This window comes from Tyto alba, unplaced genomic scaffold (genome assembly GCF_018691265.1).
Source record: "Tyto alba isolate M040663 unplaced genomic scaffold, T.alba_DEE_v4.0 Super-Scaffold_15, whole genome shotgun sequence".
Lineage (NCBI taxonomy): Eukaryota > Metazoa > Chordata > Aves > Strigiformes > Tytonidae > Tyto > Tyto alba.
This window is the reverse complement of record NW_024881277.1, coordinates 836,974-849,395: the sequence shown is the minus strand read 5'-3', so window position 1 is coordinate 849,395 and position 12,422 is coordinate 836,974. Positions and strand designations below refer to the sequence as shown.

Genomic DNA, 12,422 nt, shown 5'->3' with positions numbered 1-12,422 from the left:
TTAAATCAATCAGTAAAGATGACCAATGATTTCTGTAGAATAGGAAGAGAGGTAAGGTGAGGTAACTGAAAGCCAATCATTATAAAGGTCAACTTAAACTTTCTGAACTTTGTTGATCTCATGCAACTACGACTCTGCTGAAAAAGTGTATAAATATGCTGTGCTTTGTACCTGTCGATGAACACGTCTTTGGCGGAGTTATCCCCCGTGTTCCCCAGCGCTGGAATAAAGAAGTGCCAGCTTAGTCTGCTGTGTGTAGATAAGTTCTATTCACGATTGTGACCGCTAACACTACGATCATTTTGCACCCACGGAAATGAGTGAGGAACATCCAAACTGATGGAGAGCTTGGCCTTCAAGGTCAGTGCTTCCCAGCTTGACCAAGTGGTGCCAAATACTGCTTGGTGCTCCAGGAAAGCCGTTTTGGGAAATGAGTGTGGAGGCTGCTGCTGACCACTATCTTGTACTTACTCTGGTTGGGAAGTAACGGCTGGTTTTGAACTTCTTCAGTAAGCTCAACAGCACAAAGGTGAAGAAGAGGATGCAGCACCGGAGGAGGACATCAGGTGCGTAGGGGCCATTGTGTCCACAGGCAGGTCCTTGAAACACTCCATGCAAAGACCAACATTCCTGGAAAAACAGAGCGTCAGGACACAAAGGCAGCGCATGTGTGGCAAGGAAACCTCGGATAACTAGGGGGGTCTGAGTGTCTCGGTCCAAGATCCATGTCCTTGTGACTGCTGCTGCTGCGGCTGGAGATTTATAGGTAATGATCAGCAGCAGCTGAACGTGTGACACATCGAACTGCACAGAGAGTGGAGAGAGGAGATGTGATGGGACACCGTAACACAGACCCGTGGCACATCCTCCACTGCAACAGCAGGTAACCGTAGCTGAAGAAGACACCAGAGGGGAAGGAAATGCCGGAAACTCTTGGGGATAGAGCAAGAGGGAATACGGAAGGAGAGGTAAGGCAACCATGGTAGGAAAGGAGAAGAGACAAATTGTCCCTTCCCTGTGGAGGCCTCGCAGAACCTGGCCAAGAGGAGACACAGATGTCAAGAAGAACCTCCCGTCCTCTGCCTGGGCTCTGCTTCCAGCAGCAACAGCCCGAGAGGCTGCTCAGACTTTATGCACGTGCCTGCAGACAGTACTGAATAGGAAGGCAAAGCCTGGAGTTATTAGGAACCAATTAAGGAAGCCAATTACTACCTACAAGCATGAACTTTAGTCCTCCAACTGCTACAGGGATCAAACCACTCGCTTATCCTTGCTCCCAGTCAGAAATATTGTCTGGCAACAGGGTTGAGGAGGACAGTTATCTCCCCCAATGCTGGGGGCAGGCTGGACTGGGCAAGGTGGACTGGGCAAGGTGGACTCTCCTTCCCAGGACCAAGTGGCTTAAAACCACACGTTAGATTTAAGCAATGACTTTCCAGAGCAGCACTAGCCCAGGTTGAAGCCCATCAGCACCTGAAGGGCTCTGCCCTTTGCACCATGCAAATGTCCCCGGGCCCCATGGCCGCGGCGCGAGGAAGCAGTGGCTCGGGGCACTTACAGCCACCGTGAGGTCCTCCCTGGCAATGCCAGACACGCTGATCTTGTTACTCTCTCAGAAGCAGAGGGTTTCGTTGCTGGGATGGGTCGGTGCCTCACACTTGCAGCTGGGAGCAGAGAAGCCAAGACAAGGGTCAGGGGAAGGCAGTGGAGGTGCAGCCCTGAGCTCCTGCCGAGGGGCAGCGATGTTTCTGGAGGAAAAAACCCACTGGGAGGTGGTGAGCAGGGTGAGCTTGCTGTGCACGTGCACAGGGTAGGTCTCTCGCAGGTGACTCAGCTTCTCCAGAGCCTCGTTGATGAAGATGAAACAGAGAAGGGGGGCAAAGGCTTCTTCGGTGAAGCGGGTGGTGTAGCACACCGAAGAGCTGGCGTCGGTGGCCACCAGCACGATGCAGGAGAAAGCGGCCCACAGCCCGATGCACGCCCGCAGGGAGAGAGAGGAGAGCGTGTGCTCCCTGGGAAACCCAAACAGCACGAGGGGTGGAAAGGCCGGCACGAGGCTCCGAGCCGTGCCTGCCTGCGGGGAAACCTGGGAGCGATTTAGGAGCGTGTCCAGGCTGCGGAGGGGCAGGGCAGTTCCCATGGACATGGACAGCCAGCCTCGGGGCTGCGGGGCAGGCTGGAGCCTGCAGGAGGAGAGGCCAAGTATTTCATTACCGTTATTTGACAATTACCTTGTGCGACCACCTTGGAGGCCAAGTGAGGTCAGGTCCCTGGTGTGGAAGGTGGTGGTGGCCCCCAGCACCCTGATGCCCTGACATTGAAACCAGCGGGTTTTGCACGCAGTCACCTGCTACCAGCAAGCTGGGGCTTAATAGTAAATTTCATTGCAGTAAGGGTGGTTCATCTCACATCAAAGTCACCACCACAAAAGGACTGTCATGAAAACCCATTTCAAGTGAAAAGCTCCTCCTTTTTTAAGAAAATCATCAAAACTCAAAGTATTTCAGCAGAAAACTATTTGGATATTTGGGCAAAACATATTTCCACTCTCATCAAAAAGATTTGCTTCTCTCGGAGTACAAAAGGAAGTCTTGCCTCCTTCCCAAACCAGAGTGAGTCGTCTCATCTTCCTTGTGCAGCCCATCTTGGGCATCCGCATCCCTGTGGTTTCTCCTCCTCCCACTGCCACGCTTTAACCCTAGAAACCCCAAATGAGCCCATCCCCCCTTCAGAGACCGAGGGCTCTTGCACCATCACATACTAAAGCAGCAGTGTGCAATGTCTCTGGCACAAAAGACAACTTAAACCTAACAACTACCACTGAGAAAAATAGAAAAAAACATCTTTTCTCCACCGCTGATGTTTTTTAAGGCTCTCGCAGCCCCCACCCGCGGCAGGCAGCCTTACTTGCAGAATTTGTAAACGATCTTCTCAAACATGAGGACAGGTCTGGTGCTGCTGAGGAGGGCGAGAGGCCGGCCAGCAAAAAGGGAACACACCACACTGGCCAGGGACGCGCCCAGCAGTGACTCCCTGGCACTCTGTCCGGGGAAGAGAGGCAGCCGTCAGCCAGTAAATCATGAGGGAAAAAAACAAAACCAAAGCAAATTCACTGCACAAAGGACTTTGGCATGAGATTCATCCTCCCCCATGCCACCCAACCCAGAGAGGTGCTCACTGTGTGGCCACGGGTCGCCTCCCCCAGCAGTGCCCCGAAGGGGATGACGGGGGACATGCAGGCACAGCAGAGGAAGAGGAAGGATGCCAGACCTGCAGCCCCAGACCATCCCGGAGGTCACTCCAGAACCATGGGGCTTTCTACTTCACAGCCAGGATCAAACCTCCAAAGAGCCTGGAGAAAGGAAAAAAAACAGACTGTTCTCTTGGAAGAGCACAGTAGAGTTTGCTTTGCTGCAGAAGGGCCAGCACAAGCATCGCTAAAAGGAAGCACTCCCCTTCTCCCATTTTAGACCCAGTAGAAACTGAGGCACACACAAACCCCCTCCAACAGACACAACAAGGACCCAACCTGAGAGTCCATCCCCTCTTATTGCAACAGCCCCTTGCTTTGAGAAGCAGCAGAGCTCTCCCTGGAGGTATTTACACATCTGCTTCCACCCCAAATCAGGAAAACCTGTGTGCAGTGATGTTGTAGCTGAGCCCAGCTGCCCACATGTGCCCCCTGCCCAGCCCAGGGGACCAAGCTGGTAATGCGGAGCCCCTGCACTCAACCAACCAACCCCAAACACCTGCTTGAAGGGAAGGTGCCTTCTCAGATTTGGGAGGCAAACAGAAAAAATAACAAACCAAACCAAAACAAACTGTTAAAGCTCACACCTTCCTGTCTGCTCCAGCTCAGGACCGCTGTGTTTCTCCGGCTTGCTGTCATCAAGAGCTCCTGGAATCTTCCTTTTTTGCTGCTGAAATGGAAATAACATGGATTTGGAACCCCTGGCCTGTTCTGCTTCTGCTCTGGGTCTGTGACTGTGTCACACTGGCCCTTTTGGACTCAGGCCCCTGGAGAGCATCCCCAGGCGGGCTGTGTCCTGCCCGTCCCCCTCGTGCCTCCCTCCGCCGCAGCACCCACCCGTGAAGGGACATTCTTCAGGGGCTCAATTCGGGTCGAAGGATCCCACTCTCCTCATGGCAAGACCATGACCTGATCCAGAACTTGTCGATGCCGGCCACATCGTCAGCCCAGTTCTTGGCTTTACAGGCAACGTCATGGAAAACCTGCTGATAGGAGACAAGCTGGTGAGAGGACAACCCATCTCGGATGTCCTGACCCGTGCAACAAGCTCTTGGCTAAACACAAGATAACTTCCCCCAGGTTTCTGGCTGAAAATGCCAGGAAATATTCCCCCAAAGGGAAAAAATTCTGTACCTCCTATTATCTGTAATAATGTGCACGAGGGCCCCGTCCCCCACGGCACACTGCAGCCTTTTGCTTCAAGAGCAAGAGAAGGTTTCCTGGCCCTCGCGATGCCACCACTGCGGACAGCGAGTGGGGGACCCTGGGGAGAAGGACGAGGTGCAGGATGCACCCGGCTGGGATTTCAGCCTCCAGGATGGGGGGGTGATGCAAATGTGCGTGGTTGCTTTGGGGTGAGAACAAGGGGTGGGCTGTTTGGAGAGCTGTGGGCAGCTGGGACAGCAAATCCTCCTCCTCACTACTACAGAGACAGGGAGAGGAGAAGAGAGCCAAAAATGGCCCGGAGAGTTCTCTTATCTCATCACACCTCATCTGTCAGGATAGTAGCCATGGACTTGCCGATCTCAAGGTACTGCTGGGTTTTTCCTTCTCTGGTACAAGCAAAACAAACAGAATCCTGGGGGAAAAAAGAAAAAGAAAAAAAAAAAAAAGAGAGAGCAGAACATGCCCTTGCTCAAAGGACAACCAAGAAGATCCCCAGGAGCTCCCAGCCCAGAGCACGGCTCGAGAGGGGACACGTAAGCTCACTGACTCTGCGGTGAATTTGAAATTTATCAAAACCAACCACAAATTGAATTTTTGGGACAATTTTAATTAAAACTGGCCAATGGGTTTAAAAGATACAGCAGGGAAGGGAGAAATGACGGCGAGGAGATGCGAGTGGGAGAAATGTGCTTGCTCCTGCTGGCCACATTCCCTTGGGACACCAAACTGATGCATGCAATTTGATGTGGTTTTGGTTTTTTTAATGAAAACTTTATGCTTCTCATTCAGACCTTGTTGGGATGGGAACTTCCATCATGCCCGAGAGGAAGACAGCTGGGGTCAAGCGGACAAATGCCACGATGGGCTGCTGAAGGAAATCCAACCCTCTTACAAGCACGTCGGACCCTTCAGCCCTGGTGGGAATTTTCTTCATGAAGTGCAGCTCTGCCTGGGCACAAGAAATGATTTTCAGGCAATAACCCCAAATGCAAAGCCCACAACACTCTGCAGCCCAGTTTGCAAAAGCAAACCTGGCCCTAAAGGCCAGAAAGCTACGAGTGTCTCCCCCTGCTTAAATCCATTGCGCCGGTCTCACGGTTCACCCCATGTTTAGCTTCTGCAGTGGTGGCAGGAGGATGAGGGGGGAGCGTTTGGGCTGGTGGGAAAAAGGAAGACACTCAGAAAGATGGAAAAAGAGCAACTGGGACGCTTCTCTTTGCCAGGAACCCTCCCCTGCCTTGGCGAGGGGGTGCAGCTCTGTCTGTCTCTCTCTCCCATCACCAAACAAGTGGGCAATGGGGACAAGGTTGTTTCTTTCCTTCTCCTTCTATGGTGATGCTTCTTCAAAAGGACTCCTCGAACTTTTGCCCACATGCCCTCGTCAAACCGTGGACTGTTCCTGCTGGGCCAGGATCATACCTGGGGATGGCAAAGGGAAATGAAGCCGTCGCAGCAGAAAGCCCCTCCGAGTCCCGACCCCCGAAGCCCCCGGGCAAGGCTGTGCCACGCAGGACACCCCAATGCAGGCTCAGCCTTGCTTAGCGAAACGTTTTATCACAATTCAGCCTTTGCAGGGAAAGCAAGAATTTTCTTTTGCTAATAAACAGCATCAAAGTACATGTTCATCGCTCCGCTAAGGTAATTATTTCCCATTCTAAATAATGCAATTTTCTTGCCCGATCTGGCCTTTCGGTCTGACTCTACACTGACTTCCAGTGGTAGCCCTGCTCCGTCGGGGCAGAGTCCTTCTCCCAGGCCTGTTCCTGATGCTTCTGCCTGAGGGGTCGGTAGTGCCGGTGGCTCTGCCTCAGCAGCGGCATCCGCACGCCCACAGACAGGGTCCAGTGGGCTGCAAAAAAACAGCATTTGCAGCACTCTCGATAGTGCGGGGATGGTTGATGCATATGCCATGGCTAAATCAGTGCAGCCTCCCCAGAAGGAAACACCAACTTCTCTTAGTTTCCACTGGATCCCCGAACGTCACAGACCTGTCCTTTTTTCCAAGCCTGTTTCACTCCAGCTTTGCAACAACAAGTGATGGCTCCGGGTCATCTAAAAGTGCCCTGAAAGTATCGAACCCCTTCCCAAATTCCAGCTTTGGCTGGACAACACTCAGACTGGCTCACTAAGCAGCGACAGAAGGTAAGTATTTTCAAGATCTTTCTATGGCATGAAGTGACAAGAGAAGGTCAAATCAGCCCCATGATAAATCACAGCCCCATGTCTACAGCTGTCAAATTGATCTCCTGAGCTCTCCAAGCCAGGAGCAGCCGCTGCAAGAAAACAAGCCCTGAATTATCCATCCCCATGGCGAAAACTCACACCATGGCCTCCGTGGGGGCTTTTCCCCTCTGTTTAAAAAGCCATAATAGTAAACAAAGTAAAAATAATTGGGCTTCTTTATTAAGAAACACGGCACGTTTTGCTGCACGTGAGGTGACACCGAGCAAGGGCCGTTGCAGGGACTTTGTGCAGTGGGAAAAGGCGCTGGGCTGGTGGCCCCTCGCTCAGGATCTCAGCAGAGACTCACCTGCCAAATCCTCCTTCGCACGGTGAATCCTGACGACACTGCTCACTCGTCCCCGGTCAGTCACTGCCTCTTCCTCATGTCTCTGTTCAGCAATGAGAAGGTGAAAGTTGGGGCTGGGGGTACAGAGCTCCCTTACGTCCCCCCAGCCATCACCCACCCCTGCCCCCACACAAGTCCATGAGGCCTCTGTGGGCCTCCTCCAGGCACAGCCCAAAAACCTCAGACTTGGAGGAGCTTTTTCTTCCCCTACCCAGATAAAACAGCCCGTGACATCACCGACATTGTACACAACCTGAGTCAGGAAGTATTTACTACAGGGGGAGAGGGCTGAGGGTTTCAGACCAGAAAAACAAACCTCCTGTTTTTGTTTTGCTCTTCTGGTTACTTTATAAAAGAAAAAAAAAAAAAAAAAAAAAAAAGCAAACAAACAAGCAAACCCATCCCACACACACACACACAAAAAAATAAAATAAAAAAAAAAAAACACCAAAAAAAAACAAAAAAAAAATTCCACCACAAACAAAACCAGATTTCCAAACTGGGGAAGAAAAATCCAAACCCTACACTTTTTGTCACAGCAACACGACCCCTGCAACTCACCAGATGGCACTTGGCCCCAGGACATGGCCACCAACAACCTCCAAAGCCCCTCAAGAACCTTCACAAGGGTGAAGCTTCATCTTCAGCCCAACAAGGCTCGGGCTTCCCTTGTCGTAAGCACGCTTTCCTCCAAAAGAAGGGGGTTTCTCCTTGCAAAAGCCAAGAGCTGAGAGCAAACACCCTCCTTGCTTGAAATACCACTGCCGCCACTGCATGAAGAGCAGTTGTGCCTTTAATGCCGAAGGGGAACTAGAGGAGCAAGCAGAAATAAGTCTTTTTGCTGCTCTTTTCCCCTTGCCACCTGGCTGGGGAAGGGGATGACCAGGATTGCCATGTTTAAAGCAAGAAAAACCCAGCCGGGCCTCACACTGGAGTTGCAACTGTGGCTTTGAAAGGGCCTCCCGGAAACCTTGGTATCTTTTTCCCCCTCTTTAGGCTGCACTTTTAATCACTATGCATGTCTTCAATATAAACAAAATACATCACTGCTGCTTGGTTTCTCCTCACTTGCCTCCATGGACAGTGACTAAGCCAAGAAAACCAAAATCTGTTCACCCGTGAAAAGAAAAAATCTGCACTGCCCAAACACCAGTTTTAATCTGTTTTAATATTATTCCTTAATTAAAGGCACAAGGGGAAGGTTTGGGACTACTGAATTGCTGAGGTTCGTCTCTGCAAGCCCACTGCCGTCATCACAGTGACCAAAAACTGTTCAAACAAAAATCCACTTGCTCGAGTTCTGCAACGGGAATTTGAAGAGGAGCACAACCCCAAGCAGCCCGGATGGAGCTGTGGGGCTCCTGGCTGCAATTGGGGAGCAGGAGCCGCCCCGGGCGCGGGGAAGCAGCCCCGACCCCCCCGAGCTGGGATTTTCAGCGCCAACTCCCAGCGCTGCGCAGGCCCCCGCTGCCTCTTGCCCCAAGAACGAGGCCCCAGCCGAGCAGCTCGGGGCTGCCCCCCCAGCCGTCCCTCGGGGCGGCCAAATCAGCTCCTCGAGGGGCTTCGGCCGGGACCCCGGGCTGGGGCCTGGGGCGGGCAGGGAAAGGGCCGGGACCCCCCGGCTCGCAGCCCCCCCGGGCTCGGGGCTCCCCCAGCCCTTGCCGGCAGCTCCCAGCCCCCCCCGCCAGTCCCCCCAGCACCCCCCGCCCCACTCCCCAGCCCCGGGGCCGCCCGCAGCCCCCCCCGCCCCACTCCTCGGCCCCCCGAGGGGCTCGAGCCTTTCCCCAGCCCCACTCCCCTGGCACCCCCGGGGCCCACCCCCCGCTCTCAGGCTCCCCGGGCTCGGGGCTCCCCCAGCCCCCTCCCCAGATGCTCACAGCCCCCCCCAAGGCATGGAGCCCCCCCCAGCCCCACTCCCGGGCTCCACAGCCCCCCTACCGCTCCTCCACCGCCGACAGGGCCCCGGCCCCGGCCCCGGCCCAGGTCCCGGCCCCTCCGCAGCCAATCAGCGCGCGGCTCCCCCGGCCGCCCTCCCGGGGCATGCTGGGAGTTGTAGTCCCGTCCCTGGGGTGCGCACATGCGCACGGCGCCCGGTGAGGGGGGCGGGGGTGCGGGGGGCCGCGTGCAACGGGGGTGGGTGTGCAGGGTCCTCGTGCAATGTGGGGGTGTCACCTCCCTTCCCCGTGTGATTTTACGCCCCGTGTCGCCGCTCGGGGCACGCCGGGCAGTTCACCTCTGTGCTGAGCGGCGCTGGGCGGGAAGTTCATTAGAGCACGTGGATTTGTAGGATGGAAATGACGGATCAGCTCAGCTCAGAAAATCAAGGGGAGCTGGAGGGAGCGGGGATATTCCTGGAAATCGTAACCAAGAAAACTCCCCAAGCCAAATGAGCGTTTAAAAATCCAACGCTTTTCTTACAGTGCTGGGTGCGTGGGCGATCTTTCCTCCTAGCATGCACACCCAGGGACAAAAGCACACTTGTCATATGCATTAAAAAAATAAACATTCATATAATCTCTAATATTTGTATAATTTCATTCCTCTAATTTCTAATATAAATTATAAAATTTAAAGACTATGAAACTATCTCCACACAAGCGTACTGAATTGGGGAAGGGTCTCGGGTGGTTGTTTTGAAGTACAGACCTTAACTCACTTCACCCACTGATGGTCACAGCTCACGGTTTGGGCTGCTGCTCGGCACGCAGACCTGCTGATCTTGTCTACAAAGTGCACACAAAGGAGCCTGCTCCTTGTATCCTTTGTATACGAACGGAATTGTTCACGTCTGTGGTATCAACAGGTCTAGCTATAACCCTTACTTTATGACTTTTTAATTTTCTGAAAAAATAGCAAGAATGCCCCCTATTTCCCCGATGAGGCCAGGAGACGGAGTAGCAGGTTGTATTTTTTCCCCAGAAAAATCAACACTCGGGTGGCAAGTGTTACATTCAGGTTTTCCAGCAGGCAAAAATAGCATCCTCTGTTCATTATTCTTTTTAAAAGACCATGGAGAGATTTTTTCTTTTTTTTTTGGGCCAGGAAAAACTGCACTTAAGACCATCTGCCACAAGAAAGTTTCAGACAAGAACTATACACTTTGTAAAAAAATACAAATCTTACCTATTGATGAATGAAAAGATGTGCAGGTGTCTAATCAGGTTAATCTGTGTAAGCTCTGTGCTCACTGACCCTGCTGAAGGTACAACACAAACCCAGCTCACCTGCAGTCATTAACTGTGCAGATTCCGGCCAAAACATGGTATTACAGTCAAATAAAAATAGACCCTGGTCCTCTTCTGCCTCTGTTTACACAAAAAGTAGTGAGCAAAAGCCAAATGGGTGTTCCTCTAGATTGCCACCCCAATTTTGAGGCTCTTGTACCGCTGCTGATGGACAGCAAAGACTGTTTGCATGCTTCAGGTTCACGTGCAGGGAAACCTGAAACATGCCTTGAAATTTGTCAAGAATTCTGAGAAATTCACCACCTGATCTTAAGCCATTTAAATTCCTGTGTTAGGAAGCTGGTTTCTGTGGGGTCTCTAGACACTGATGAATGACACGGTCTTTGAGAAGGTGACTCAGAGGAGGAACTAAAAACACCCCAAAGACTAAAAACTTACTTGTGTATTTTCCATCTCTTCCAGGGGGTGATTATCTCAGCCTGAAAACCAGAAGGGAAAAAAGCCCACAAATGAAATCATAGAATGTATCAAGTAAGGTATTTCCAAGAGGGAGAGCAATAACATGGTAGAAGGCACTGGTCAGATACAGTTCATGGTTCTGCTCGCCCACATCTCAGACAGCGGAACCAGAATCACAGAATCCCAGGGTGGAAGGGACCTCGAGGATCAGCTGGTCCAACCTTCCTTGGCAAAGGCCAGCCTAGACAAGGTGGCCCAGCACCCTGTCCAGCTGAATCTTAAAAGTGTCCACTGTTGGGGGATCCACCACTGCCCTGGGGAGATTATTCCAGCGGCTGATTGTTCTCGTGGTGAAACATGTTCCTCTTGTGTCCAACTGGAATGTCCCCAGCAGTAACTCGTGCCCACTCGCCCTTGGCTTTTCCACGGGACTCCTTGTAACAAGGGAGTCTCCCTCTTCTTTGCAGCCCCCCTTGAGATGCTGGAAGCAGAAGAGCTGCCCAGGCTGGCACCAGAGGATCTGTCTCTGCTGAGCTCAGGGACTGCCGGCGGGACTGACAAGCTGAGAGCGGTGTCTGTGGGGCCAGTCACTGCCGAGAGCAGCGCCAGTCCCAGTCCCTCACCCTCACCCTGAGAATCAGCGCTGGCTAACGGGTGCGGGGTTTGGATCCCAGTCCACACTCCCGGGTTCTGTTTCTCTCGCTCAGCCAAGAGACAAGTCCCTGCACCCCTGTGATCCTGGGAAATGGAGATGGGTGTGCTCTTCTTGGTACTCGGGAAGAAGTCACCCTGACTATTAACCAAGTAGCATCTGAAATCATAGCCACCTCCTCCTCTGAGAGGCAAAGGTGCCGATGGTATTTAATTGCACTGGTGCTTAATTAACATACAATAGTGCTATGACAATTGCAAAGTATCTTATTCAGCTGAAAAGGCACAAATGTTAAGCAAGCAGTACAGAATGACAACTGAAATTACAGTCTGGGGAGAAATCTCTGGTCAAATCTAGGAGAAAAATTTTTCCCTGACCAAATAAGGATGTTTGAAAACACTGAAGCCACACATATACAAAGTTAACCTACAGCTGTCAAAGAAGATCAAAAAATCCTGCTGTATTTTCCTGAAAAAAAAGAACTCTCTCTCATGAAAGAAAGATTACTGCACTAGAGAGTGAAAAAGAATTGGGCTGATCTCTGATTTCAGGGTTTGGACCATCAGATAAATTTCCTCTAACAGCACTCAGTTACAGTTGCTCAGCTACCATACTTTGAAAGAGCTGCACGGGTATTTAGCCACATACCTCCCATTAAAGCTAAATCATCTTAAATAAAAGAGTTGTTGTGTGTCTAACTACCCATGGAGCTCCTTGAGAAATTTTAAGAGACTACATTGACATTATGTTCTCTTCTGTTCCATGAAGCAGTGGAGGGCATAATCGCCCTTCTCAAGCAACATTGCTTGCAAACTGAGTTTTCATACATTGCATTAGTGGCATTCGGTACTGGCAGAGGCCTTACCCATTTAAAAAACAATCTTCACACTGCTACAGAGGTATCTTGTTTCTATCAGTGTCATTTTTCTGGTCTTGATTTACATCCAAACCCATCAGCTGTTATCCAATAATGCACATACTCTGTCCTGTACTTCTAAAAGGTGCTCTAGGGCTAGCTGATGCTATGTTACCATTTGTGATAATGATTTGATGTCTTCCTGTAGGGCTGTCATACTCTCTGCACTTTTGTTAATGGATTTTTCTAATTCTCTTGGCACATTTGCAATAGCCCTTTCTAGT

At 51.6% G+C, this 12,422-nt stretch overlaps 1 pseudogene; it reads right to left on the bottom strand.

Annotated features, from left to right (window-relative positions):
- Positions 1-275: 275 nt before the first annotated feature.
- On the bottom strand, positions 276-8,965 carry LOC122153131 (annotated as a pseudogene).
- Between the last annotated feature and the right edge of the window lie 3,457 nt (positions 8,966-12,422).